Below are 11574 nucleotides of genomic sequence, written 5' to 3' on the forward strand. Positions count from 1 at the left end.
CCAAGAAACTGGATGTCATAAAAACACTTCAGTATAGGAGCATGCTCATGCAAGCCCAAATACGGAGCTTTAAAAGCGTAATGCTCAGGGTGCCTGGGTGGCTCAGTCGGTTGAGTATCCGATTTTGGCTCAGGTCATGGTCTTATGGTTGATGAGTTCAAGCCCCACATCGGGGTTCCCTGCTGTCAGCTTGTCAGTGCACAGTCTGCTTTGGATCCTCTGTGCCCCTCTGTCTGTCCTACCCCCCTTGCCCTCTCCCCCAAATAAATAAATAAATAAAGTGGAATTCTCAAATCCTAGGAATATATCTATATCTATATCTATTTCTATATCTATCTTGAAGATAATTCTGGCATTTTAGACACAGAGTAAAGAATGAATACTAGGCTCAAGTCCTGTATTTTTCCAATTTTGTAACATGGAATAAATCTTTGAGCTTCTATCTCTTTTACTATGAACATATATAATAGTTTAAAACATGACAGATGCTGCTCTAAGAGCTTCACATATTCAACTCAACTGGCATTGAATTGAGGTAAGTTAATGGAAGGTTCTTGCCATTATAATCCTTTTACAGCTTGAGGAAACTGAGGTACAGAGATATTAAGTAACTGGCCCGAAGCCATGCATTGCAGAGGCTGGATTTGAACTCAGAAAATTGGGCTCCAACTAGGTGGAAATGACTCCCCGCTTATCCCATTGTAGATATTAATTTATTCTTTTTTTAAAAGTGTATTTATTTATTTTGAGAGAGTCAGAGACAGTACAAGTGGGGGAGGGACAGAGAGAAATGGAGAGAGAGAGAATCACAAACAGGCTCCGCACAGCCAGCGCGGAGCCCAATTCAGGGCTCGAAACCATGAAGCAGCAAGATTATGACCTGAGCTGAAACCAAGAATCAGATGCTTAACCAACTGAGCCACCCAGGTGCCATATATTCATTTATTCTTTACCTCAATTTACCTCTTTACCTTTGCTAAGTTCCTGAGACATGCACGGCAAAGGTTAGCACATTCCCATCCCAAAGTGTGTCATTCCAGGAGAGAAATCTTTCCTAACACACACCTTATACATAGATGCCATGTTTTATTTACAACATATTTTGCAATTTATAGATTCGGGTATAAAGGAAAACAAGAATATATATACACATATTCAGATAATTATTTTTAATTGTTCCTCTCATTATTTTGCATAGGTTAGACGAATGTCCTATTTAGTTATTCTCTCTTTCTCTCATATATATATTTATAAAAATATATATATAAATATATATATATTTATATTTATATGTAAGGCAGCTTTTATCAAAATAGTTTGAAACTAAATGCTTGTTGAACGAGGAGTGGAGCAGATTATTTGGAAAATGCCTTCTTGGGGCGCCTGGGAGGCGCAGTCGGTTAAGCGTCTGACTTCAGCCAGGTCACGATCTCGCGGTCTGTGAGCTCGAGCCCCGCGTCAGGCTCTGGGCTGATGGCTCAGAGCCTGGAGCCTGTTTCCGATTCTGTGTCTCCCTCTCTCTCTGCCCCTCCCCCGTTCATGCTCTGTCTCTCTCTGTCCCCAAAAAATAAATAAACGTTGGAAAATGCCTTCCTATAAATCAATGTACTAGTATATACCCCATTTCCGAAAGAGTTCAAAATAGTTAAAATACTATATAATATTGTCAAGTTTTGTAACTGACTTTAATAGATTTCTAAGAATTCATATGTATATTCAAACATAAATGCTGGTTTGTCTTTATTCATAACCTGTTTCAATATTTTTAATAAATTGACTGACTTGTGTGTCTAATGACCGGTTCATCAGGCGGCAGAGGGAAACGTTTCCAATCCACTGTGATGGCTTCCGGGTGGAGGGGCACTGATCACGTGTGCTCTACTCTTCTCCCCATGGAGGTGAGGTTACCCAGTGATGAATCTGAGGGGGAACTGGGCTTAGTCCACACTCTACTGCCTCCAAGAGTAAATACTCTATCCATTTCTTGGCTTTCAAAATACTCTATCCATATTCTTGGCCTTCACGCCAAGAATAATATAAGGGCAGATTCCCATGTGAGATTTCCAGCACCACCTGGGACTGAATGGGAGGGACATCTGCATATATCTGGTCATAACTATAAGGGAGTCCATTTGTAGCCACACCCCTCCAATCTAGCTGTTCTCACTAATAAAGTTTCCATTTCAATTTCTTTTTCTGCTCTCATGATCTCTCTCTCTCTCTCTCTCTCTCGTTGTCAGTAGAATCAGAATTTAAGCAGGGAAGTAGAAGTACAATGTGTTTCCCTCCTCAAAATTTATCAGTCTGGTGCTTGTATGCAGATTAAAAACACACAATAAGAAACATTCAAAACATTTATTAAGCCACAAGTTGTGCTGTCAGAACAAAATGATGGAGGAGTCCCTACTATCAAGAACCTAATAATTCATCAGCAACGAAAATAATCATGTAATGTGTAGCATGCAAGATGAAATGCACGGTGATAGGCAGGATACTGCGCACCTAAGATGTCCATGCATAACTACAGAACCTGTAAATATGCTAAACTACATAGCAAGGGAGAACTAATGAGAACTATTGCTAATGAGCTGCCTTTGAAGTGGGAGGATTATTCTGGATTACGTGGGTGGGCCCAGTGTAATCACTAGGATACTGAAAAGTGAAAAAGGCTAGGGGCACCTGGGTAGCTCAGTCGGTTGAGCATCTGACTTCTGTTCAGGTCACCATCTTGCAGTCTGTGAGTTCAAGACCTTCACAGGGCTCTCTGCTGTCACCACAGGGCCCACTTTGGATCCTCTGTCCCCCTTTCTCTCCGCACCTCCCCTGCTCATGTTCTCTCTTTCAAAAATAAATAAACTTTTTTTTAATATATGAAATTTATTGTCAAATTGGTTTCCATACAACACCCAGTGCTCATCCCAAAAGGTGCCCTCCTCAATACCCATCACCCACCCTCCCCTCCCTCCCACTCCCCATCAACCCTCTGTTCTCAGTTTTTAACAGTCTCTTATGCTTTGGCTCTCTCCCACTCTAACCTCTTTTTTTTTTTTCCTTCCCCTCCCCCATGGGTTTCTGTTGAGTTTCTCAGGATCCACATAAGAGTGAAACCATATGGTATCTGTCTTTCTCTGTATGGCTTATTTCACTTAGCATCACACTCTCCAGTTCCATCCACATTGCTACAAAAGGCCATATTTCATTTTTTCTCATTGCCACGTAGAATTCCATTGTGTATATAAACCACAATTTCTTTATCCATTCATCAGTTGATGGACATTTAGGCTCTTTCCATAATTTGGCTATTGTTGAGAGTGCTGCTATAAACATTGGGGTACAAGTGCCCCTATGCATCAGTACTCCTGTATCCCTTGGATAAATTCCTAGCAGTGCTATTGCTGGGTCATAGGGTAGGTCTATTTTTAATTTTCTGAGGAACCTCCACACTGCTTTCCAGAGCGGCTGCACCAATTTGCATTCCCACCAACAGTGCAAGAGGGTTCCCGTTTCTCCACATCCTCTCCAGCATCTATAGTATCCTGATTTGTTCATTTTGGCCACTCTGACTGGCGTGAGGTGATATCTGAGTGTGGTTTTGATTTGTATTTCCCTGATAAGGAGCGACGTTGAACATCTTTTCATGTGCCTGTTGGCCATCCAGATGTCTTCTTTAGAGAAGTGTCTATTCATGTTTTCTGCCCATTTCTTCACTGGGTTATTTGTTTTTCGGGCGTGGAGTTTGGTGAGCTCTTTATAGATTTTGGATACTAGCCCTTTGTCTGATATGTCATTTGCAAATATCTTTTCCCATTCCGTTGGTTGCCTTTTTTTAAAGTGGAAAAAGCCAACAGAAATGAGAGAATTAAAGAGATGGCAGTATGAGAAAGCTAGAGCTCAACGTTGACGGCTTTGAAGATGCGTTAATGGGGATATGAACCAAAGAATATGGGTGGCCTCTGAAAACAAGGAAACAGATTCTCCCATAGACCCTCTAGGAAGAAATAGAGGCCTACTAACATCTTTATTTTAGCCCAGTGGGATTCATTTCAAACCTCTCTATAATTGAAGGACCATAAGTTTGTGGGGTTTTTTAGGACACCAAGTTTATGGTCATATGTTACAGCAGCAATTATGACCTTATACATACATGTATGATCAAAATTCTATGAAAGCATAGAAAAGGAAGTATGCAGTTCTGCTTGGATGCTTAATGCACATTAATCAAAAACAAAAGTCATTCATGAGGAGAAATTTTCAATTATTGGGGTTTGATTTTATTATGCTTTCCATAATCATAAGCCCTATTTCTCATGACCTATTAAAATATCTAAATTCAAGAGACAACAATTTATATATGGGTAATTTGTACAGCTCATGTAGCCTCTGGTTTTCCGCACGGGAGGTTGTTATGAATAAGCTACATGACAATAAAAGCAATTTGAGCACATCTTTAAAAAAATGTTTAAATAAACATTATGATTTAACAACCTCTGCCAAGCACTGTCAACAGAAGCAAGAAACATGAATACTTTTTAATAGCAGATGTATAGTAGTTTCTCCTAGTGTGAAGTCTAAATCAACACCCTGAGAAAATTAATGATATGTTTGTCAGAGATTTGGCTTAAATGGCTGTATATAAATACGACAATCCTTGCGAATATGTATTCATATTTTCAAATTTGTTAATATGGTAAGGAATGCCATTTTACTTTTGAATACCCTGTTCAATATTGTCAACTTATCAGGGCCCAAAATACAGTGTTGCTTGTTCCCACAATATTTGCAGTTTTAAAATCATCTTAATATTTCCACACATGCACACACACGCACACTTACTTCAATAAATCTTGATTCTGCCCACTTGTGAAAAATTATCACCCAACACAAATTTAATATTTTGAATTTTATTTTCCCAACAACCATCCACACCAGGAAAGCTTGAAATCCTTTTCTTTCATCCAAGTATAATTTTAAGTCTACAAGATTAATATTTAGAACTCACTACTGATGAAGAACCGAAGACAAATTTTTAAACTAAAAAATCACTTTATGTTAGATGAAAATGAATCCTGGAAGGTTTTTGAATTTACTTCAAATTATTTTCTTTTCTTTCAGTCTTGTCTGGGTACCTCTCTAAGTGGATTTTCTACTACGAGTGTTATGGAGTCAAGACACAGAGGTTAAGGTAGACATTAACCTCTAGGCAAGGCATTGTCATTTATTCAATCTAAATTAGATGGGTTGACAAAGAAAATGCAAGTTCTTCTGTAACATGAAGAATATTATCGATATACATGAAACTGACTTAAAATGTGCTCATGGGAGTTTAGAATAGGGATTGTAACTTGACTCAGAGTCTTTGGTCAAGGTGGGCGAGCAACAAAAAGTTATAACTGTAATCATATTTCCAATACTAATTACCTCCACTCATACTTTCAATGGATAATATGCATAGTTTTGGGGGCACCTGGGTGGCGCAGTCGGTTAAGCGTCCGACTTCAGCCAGGTCACGATCTCGCGGTCCGGGAGTTCGAGCCCTGCGTCAGGCTCTGGGCTGATGGCTCAGAGCCTGGAGCCAGTTTCCAATTCTGTGTCTCCCTCTCTCTCTGCCCCTCCCCCATTCATGTTCTGTCTCTCTCTGTCCCAAAATAAATAAACGTTGAAAAAAAAATTTAAAAAAAAAATATGCATAGTTTTGGCAATCCTTTTTTTTTCCTATTGTGTGTTTGATATGATTATCAGAATGTGATTTTTATGTCTGTTGGCCCTAATAATAAAATTGTTTTGTTTCTATTTTATATGTCTTTTTCTAGCAACTTTATTTTTCATATTTCATATTTTATTGTATTTTACAAAAGCATAGACCACTGATGATTTGCAATTAAAAAGCAAACTGTCCCAAACCACAGATGGCTGGAAAATTACTAGTATACAATCCCTTCCGTTTTAAAGATAAGGAAAAGAAGCCATAGCAAGATTAATAGTTTTTCACAGAAAAAAATCAAGTTGTACTGTAGCTCGAAGCCCAAAGAATGTTAATAAATATCAAAGTACAGAGTGGAGTCATTTTCAGCGAAGACCCACAGTATGTTGGCGCTGAGCCCTGTCTTGTTAAAAATTTAATTAATGACCAGAAGGAAGACAGATAAGGGCATGGCTTTAAGATTTATAGATGGCAGCAAGCTGGGAGTGATAACTAAAGCATTAGAAACAAAATTAAGAGAAAAAAAATGGTGTTGACCATCTGGTATGCTGTGTAGGAACCCAGACAAAACTTTGTAGAAATCTAACGGGAGTCTGGGACTTTGGAAAACTCAGCAGTGTAATTTCAGATAAAAAGGAAACCTTGAAAACAACAACAACAACAACAACTGCTATTACAGAATTGAGTTGGACTTACATGTACATTGCGATAAGCAGCATAAGGTCCTGAAAATTCCAACACAAAGACATGCAGTTTGCAAAATCGGGTTAACATGGCCTTCCCGGCTCAAAGAAAAATTTCAAACTATATTTTTATTTTTGCCTTTGTCACCTGGAAAGGGGATTTCTTCCCATCACAAACAGCTCTCAATTAGTCCAGATCCTAAACCTAATGACCTGGGGCCGTAGCTGCATCCCACACGCTCACCGGGCCTTCCTCCAATCCAGAAGGGCTATGCGATTGCAGGTGAAAGAGGAGAGAGCCGGGCAGCATGTTTGGGGCACAGACTGTTGCCTGTCTGTGCAAACGTGATGGTCCACAGATGACACGCTGCTGTCCAGCAGGACAGACAGAGTGACAGCTTTGTGCCCAATCTGCTTCCACGCCTCCCCCCTGGACTTGACTGAAGGTTGGTTGGCCTTCACCACACTGGAGTTCAGTTTTCTCTCGGGTGCTCCACCTTTTCCCTTTTCCCCTCTCTGTCTGCACACATAACAAATAATACTGAATATACCCGCGGAGGTGTGAAGCCGCCTGAGTGTGAGTTGGAAGAGGAAGGGACGGCCCAGGTCATAATGTACACACTACATTTCTTGGCTTCTTAACATTAAGTGATTGTTTTTAGGGGAATGACTCATGACTATGTGAATGTTAATAATAATGCATAATCTCACTATTAAGACATCTGCTTTATTATGGAATATATATGTATATGGAATATATATATGTATATATATTTATTATGGAATATATATGTATTTGGAATATATATTCCATAATAAAGCAGATGTCTTAATAGTGAGATTAATAATGCATTATTAACAATTAATAATTAATTAACAATAATACATTATTAACAATACATTAATAATAATACATATATATGTATAGGAGTATATATGTATATGGAATATATATATTCCATATATATTATATATATATTCCTATACATATATATCCTTTACATATATATATATATATATATATATAACATTTACTTATTTTATGGGGCTTTAAAGAAATTTGGGGTGTAATAAAGTAATTAAGTAATCTCCCATACATTACCCCATTTCTCAAATTTGGATAGTAATATTATCACACCTAGTTTTTGTATCCATATTATTGGCTTTATTAGGATATGATGGTTCCATTGCCCTAAATTAACCTCCACCTCCAAGAGATGGCCAGCAAATTCAGAGAGGTCCACAGGGCTCCTCTGCTCACCTTCTTCCTGCCCCTGCCACCTCTGCTGTGCCCCCCTTAGGGACAGCACTTTGTGGTGGGGACCCTGTCTGAGACATGTGACCTCTGGGTGCCCATGCTCCGTGCCCAGACAAAGCACCCGGAACCCGGGCGGCCGGCCTAGTCACCCCAAGTGCTGGGAGGGCTGGGAAAGAACTGAACAGAGGACACTGAGGCCCGGGGGAGAACACGAAACCAGCCTCAGACTGCCTGAGGGACACCTTCCTTATAGACGGCCTGGCTCAAAGTGACACTCCCTCTCCTTTCTGCTTAGGGAACGTTCACACATTCTCCAAACCACTTTATGGCCAACCTGATGGAGAAGTCTTTTCTGCCACCCCTAGGGACCCAGGATTAACCTTGTCTCAGGATGATAAAAATGGAAACAAACATACCCTCAAGCAGAGAGCTTCATTGGACACCCGAGAAGAACTGGGAAGCCCCAGGCCTTGACAACCACTCACATATCTGACACAAACGCTCTGTAATGGAGGCCAGTAAAATCCTCATGCGTGCCTTTTACCGGAGTTCCAAACTGCACATCACCTATAAAGAATTGTATGGAAACAAGGAAAAGTAAGTAGAAGCAGAGATGAGAAAATGAAGTTTCAGAAAAAGAGATTTCTAAACGAAAATTCTTTTAATGTTGATTTATTTATTGTTGAGAGAGACAGAGAGAGAGCGCGCGAGCATGGGAGCACAGAGACCAAAACGGGCCTCGAACTCACGAACCCTGAGATCATGACCGGAGGCCAAATCAAGAGTCTGACATTTAACCAACTGAGCCACCGAGATGTCCCAAAAAACACACGGGTATTTTCTACATGAGATATATCTCAAGGGTAAATTCCTGAAGTTTGGTTTCCTGGATCAAAAGGTTAACATATGTCTAGTTTGGTTACAAATTTTGAAAGTCTCCTCAGTAAGGATTTTACAAGAGGCAGTCCTACTAGATTGTAGGACTTTGTATTTTGCTATACTCCTGCTAGCAGAGAATGTTCTTAGAGTTCTTAATTTTTGCCATTCTGATACACATGCTAGTTTTTGTTTGCACCTTTTGATTGAGAGTGATTTGTACATATTTCCATATTTTCAAATTGCTTCAATGTTTTTGGTAAATTATCTACGTGTTTATCCATTGTTATGGAGGGATTTTTTGTGCATTTTTCTCACCCTTTTAGGAGTTCCCTATTAGTGGGGTATTAGTCTTTATCAATGATATTGATTTATATTCTCATTTTCCATTTTTCCTTTTCTCTTGTTTTGGTGGGTTTTCCTATGAAATTATTATCATCTTTTGCTTTTATGCAGTTAAGTATATAAAATTTTTGTTTTATTACGAATTCCAGTAGGTCAAGAGGGCAAATGCAATAGCAGTTTCTTTATTTATATTTTGTTTTAAGAAAGCCCCAGTACAATACAGCTTTTATTGCATCTTTAAAGTATCACAAATAAGTCTGAAAAATCATCTGACATCTTGCTGTTTCTGGAGCAGGACGACTTAGATCTTATTCATTAGCCTGTCGAACTGGTCCTTTTTCAGAAGCATACGTACCATCCTCACATTTTCTGATATCCTTGCTGGTAACTGTTGTGGCTTGCTGGATCAAAGCAGCTAAGTTTGATACAAGTTCAATGTATTCTGGGCTTGAGATACTGAACAAGCAACATCTGGCCTCATTCAAACCCTTCAGGTGTATTTTTCACCCAAGAAATTTCAGATTTCAACAAGACCACCATTCTCCTTAATAACAACGTTGATGAGGAAGTGAGCATACACGGACCTCATCTTGTAACAAAAGCCCAGATTAACGCCCTTGACCATGTTCTGTACATGACTACAGATAGTGGAAACAGTAGCCAGTTCCTTCCTATTTCCCACCATTTGTCAACTTGGAGCCTTTTTTTTTTTCTTCCAGTAGGCTCCACACTCAGCATGGAGCCCAATGTGGGGCTTGAACTCACAGCCCTGACATCAAGACCCAAGCTGAGATCAAGAGCTGGAGGCTTAACTGACCGAGCCATCCAAGTACCCCTCTTTATTTTCTTTCCAAGGAAACTGAGTTCTACATTGATGTGATGAAGTCCCTCCGAAGTTCCTTTGGGGCCCTTCACAGTAACAGTGAGTCCTGCAGAGTGATGTTGACATTTTCTGAAATGACAGTCTGGTTGCCGAGACTGGTCTTCATTCTTGCAGTATATGGGGCAAAAGGCAATAGCATTTTTTATGGTTCTCATACCTTCTTAAATATATGTTTCCATCTGTTTCATTGATTTTCAATCTAAAGTGCATCGTTTAGAATTTCTTTAGCTCAAATAAGTTGATAAATATTTTCTCAGGTTTTGTTGATAACACAGTATCTTTGTCTCTTTTTTTCTTGAGACAACTGTTTTCTTTCTCCTGAAACAACCCTCAGGCTAGAAGTGGTTTATAGAATCCTGGGTTGACAGCTTGGGTCTTTTGGGGGTTGTGTGTGTGTATGTGTGTGTGTGTGTGTGTGTGTGTGTTTCATTCACCACTGTAAAGACCTTGGTTCAATATCCTCTAAAATCCATTATTTTTGAAACCAGGAATCCTTTGAAATATTGTTCCATTTATATGTAGTGCCATTCTCCTTTCACTGCTTTTACATCTTCTCTTTATTTTGGATTTACAGTGTTTTGACTATGTGGGTCTAGTCAGTTTTTTTCCTACTTAACCTGCTTGATTGAGGTTTGCTGAAGTCATTGAATAAAAATTTAACTTATAGTAAACTTGAGAAAATTTCAGTTACTATTTTTCTAATATCTTTCCGGTCTCATTCATCTTTTCTTTTCCTCTGGGATTCCAAATGAGTGTATGTCATTGCGCCCAAATATCACTAACACTGTCTAGTTTTCCAATCATTTCTAGATATCTGTCTTCAGGTTCACAGTCTTTTGCTGTCTCTCTTTTGCTTTAATGACATCACACAATTTTGTTTGATCTTTTTAAATTTCAAATACTGCTTTTTTTGTTTGTTTTTATGTATTGATTGAAATTTTCTACTTTTTAGATATTGCAGAATAATTTTTCCTTATGTCACAAAGCATGATTATAATAGCTGCTTTAAAATCCTGCTCTCATAATTCCAAAACCTGGATCTTCTCATAGTCATTCTCAAATAATTGTCTTTAATACTGAATATAGGTTCCATCTCCCTATTTCTTCATGTATTATGCAATTTTAGATTGTGCCCTGAACTCAGGGAAAACTATTTTGTGGGAACCTGGATCCCTTTATGTTACCCCAATGAGACTTTCTATTTTGTTTAGTTTTTAGGAGGTGATTAATTTAGTTGTTCTCATATTGAAAAGTCAGACTTTTGAGGAGCAGGTCAGCTTTATTCAGCTATTGTATCTTTGTGTATACTGCTAGGACTCTGTCCTTAGGATTTGTGTTTAGGGTTGACCAGATATCTAGGCAGAGTTAATGCATAGAATTTGTGGCCCAATCTCTTACACTCCCTTTTGCCAGTTTCCTTGTTTGCTTTCCAGTGAAGTGTTCTCTTGGCCTTGTATCTGCCACGTGAGGTGCAGGCAAGGCCTGCCCTCAGTTTAGAAGTGGTAGGAACAATCAACTCACTGGGGCCATTCTCTTCGTCCAATGAGGAACTCAAGGTTCTGCTAATTTTGGATCATTTTCTAGTGTCTTTCAGCAGTTGTGTGTTTGTTTACTTATCATTTAGTTTTTTAGTTTTTTCTGGGCTTTATAGTTACTATCTGTGAATGGGTTTATAAGACCCGGGTTTACTTGACTTTTACCAGAAGTGAACTCAAGCATCGATACCCAGGATAATGACAGGATTTCAAAGTAATCAGATCATTCTCACTAGATTTATCCTAATGCTCTGTCATATATTTATTTTCTCCAAGCTTTCACTGCCTTTTTC

General features: G+C 38.9%; 1 pseudogene; it reads right to left on the reverse strand.

Moving 5' to 3' along the window:
* Positions 1-9070: 9070 nt before the first annotated feature.
* On the reverse strand, positions 9071-9852 carry LOC122470849 (annotated as a pseudogene).
* Positions 9853-11574: the final 1722 nt, after the last annotated feature.

This window comes from Prionailurus bengalensis, chromosome D3 (assembly GCF_016509475.1).
Source record: "Prionailurus bengalensis isolate Pbe53 chromosome D3, Fcat_Pben_1.1_paternal_pri, whole genome shotgun sequence".
NCBI classification, from domain to species: Eukaryota; Metazoa; Chordata; class Mammalia; order Carnivora; family Felidae; genus Prionailurus; species Prionailurus bengalensis.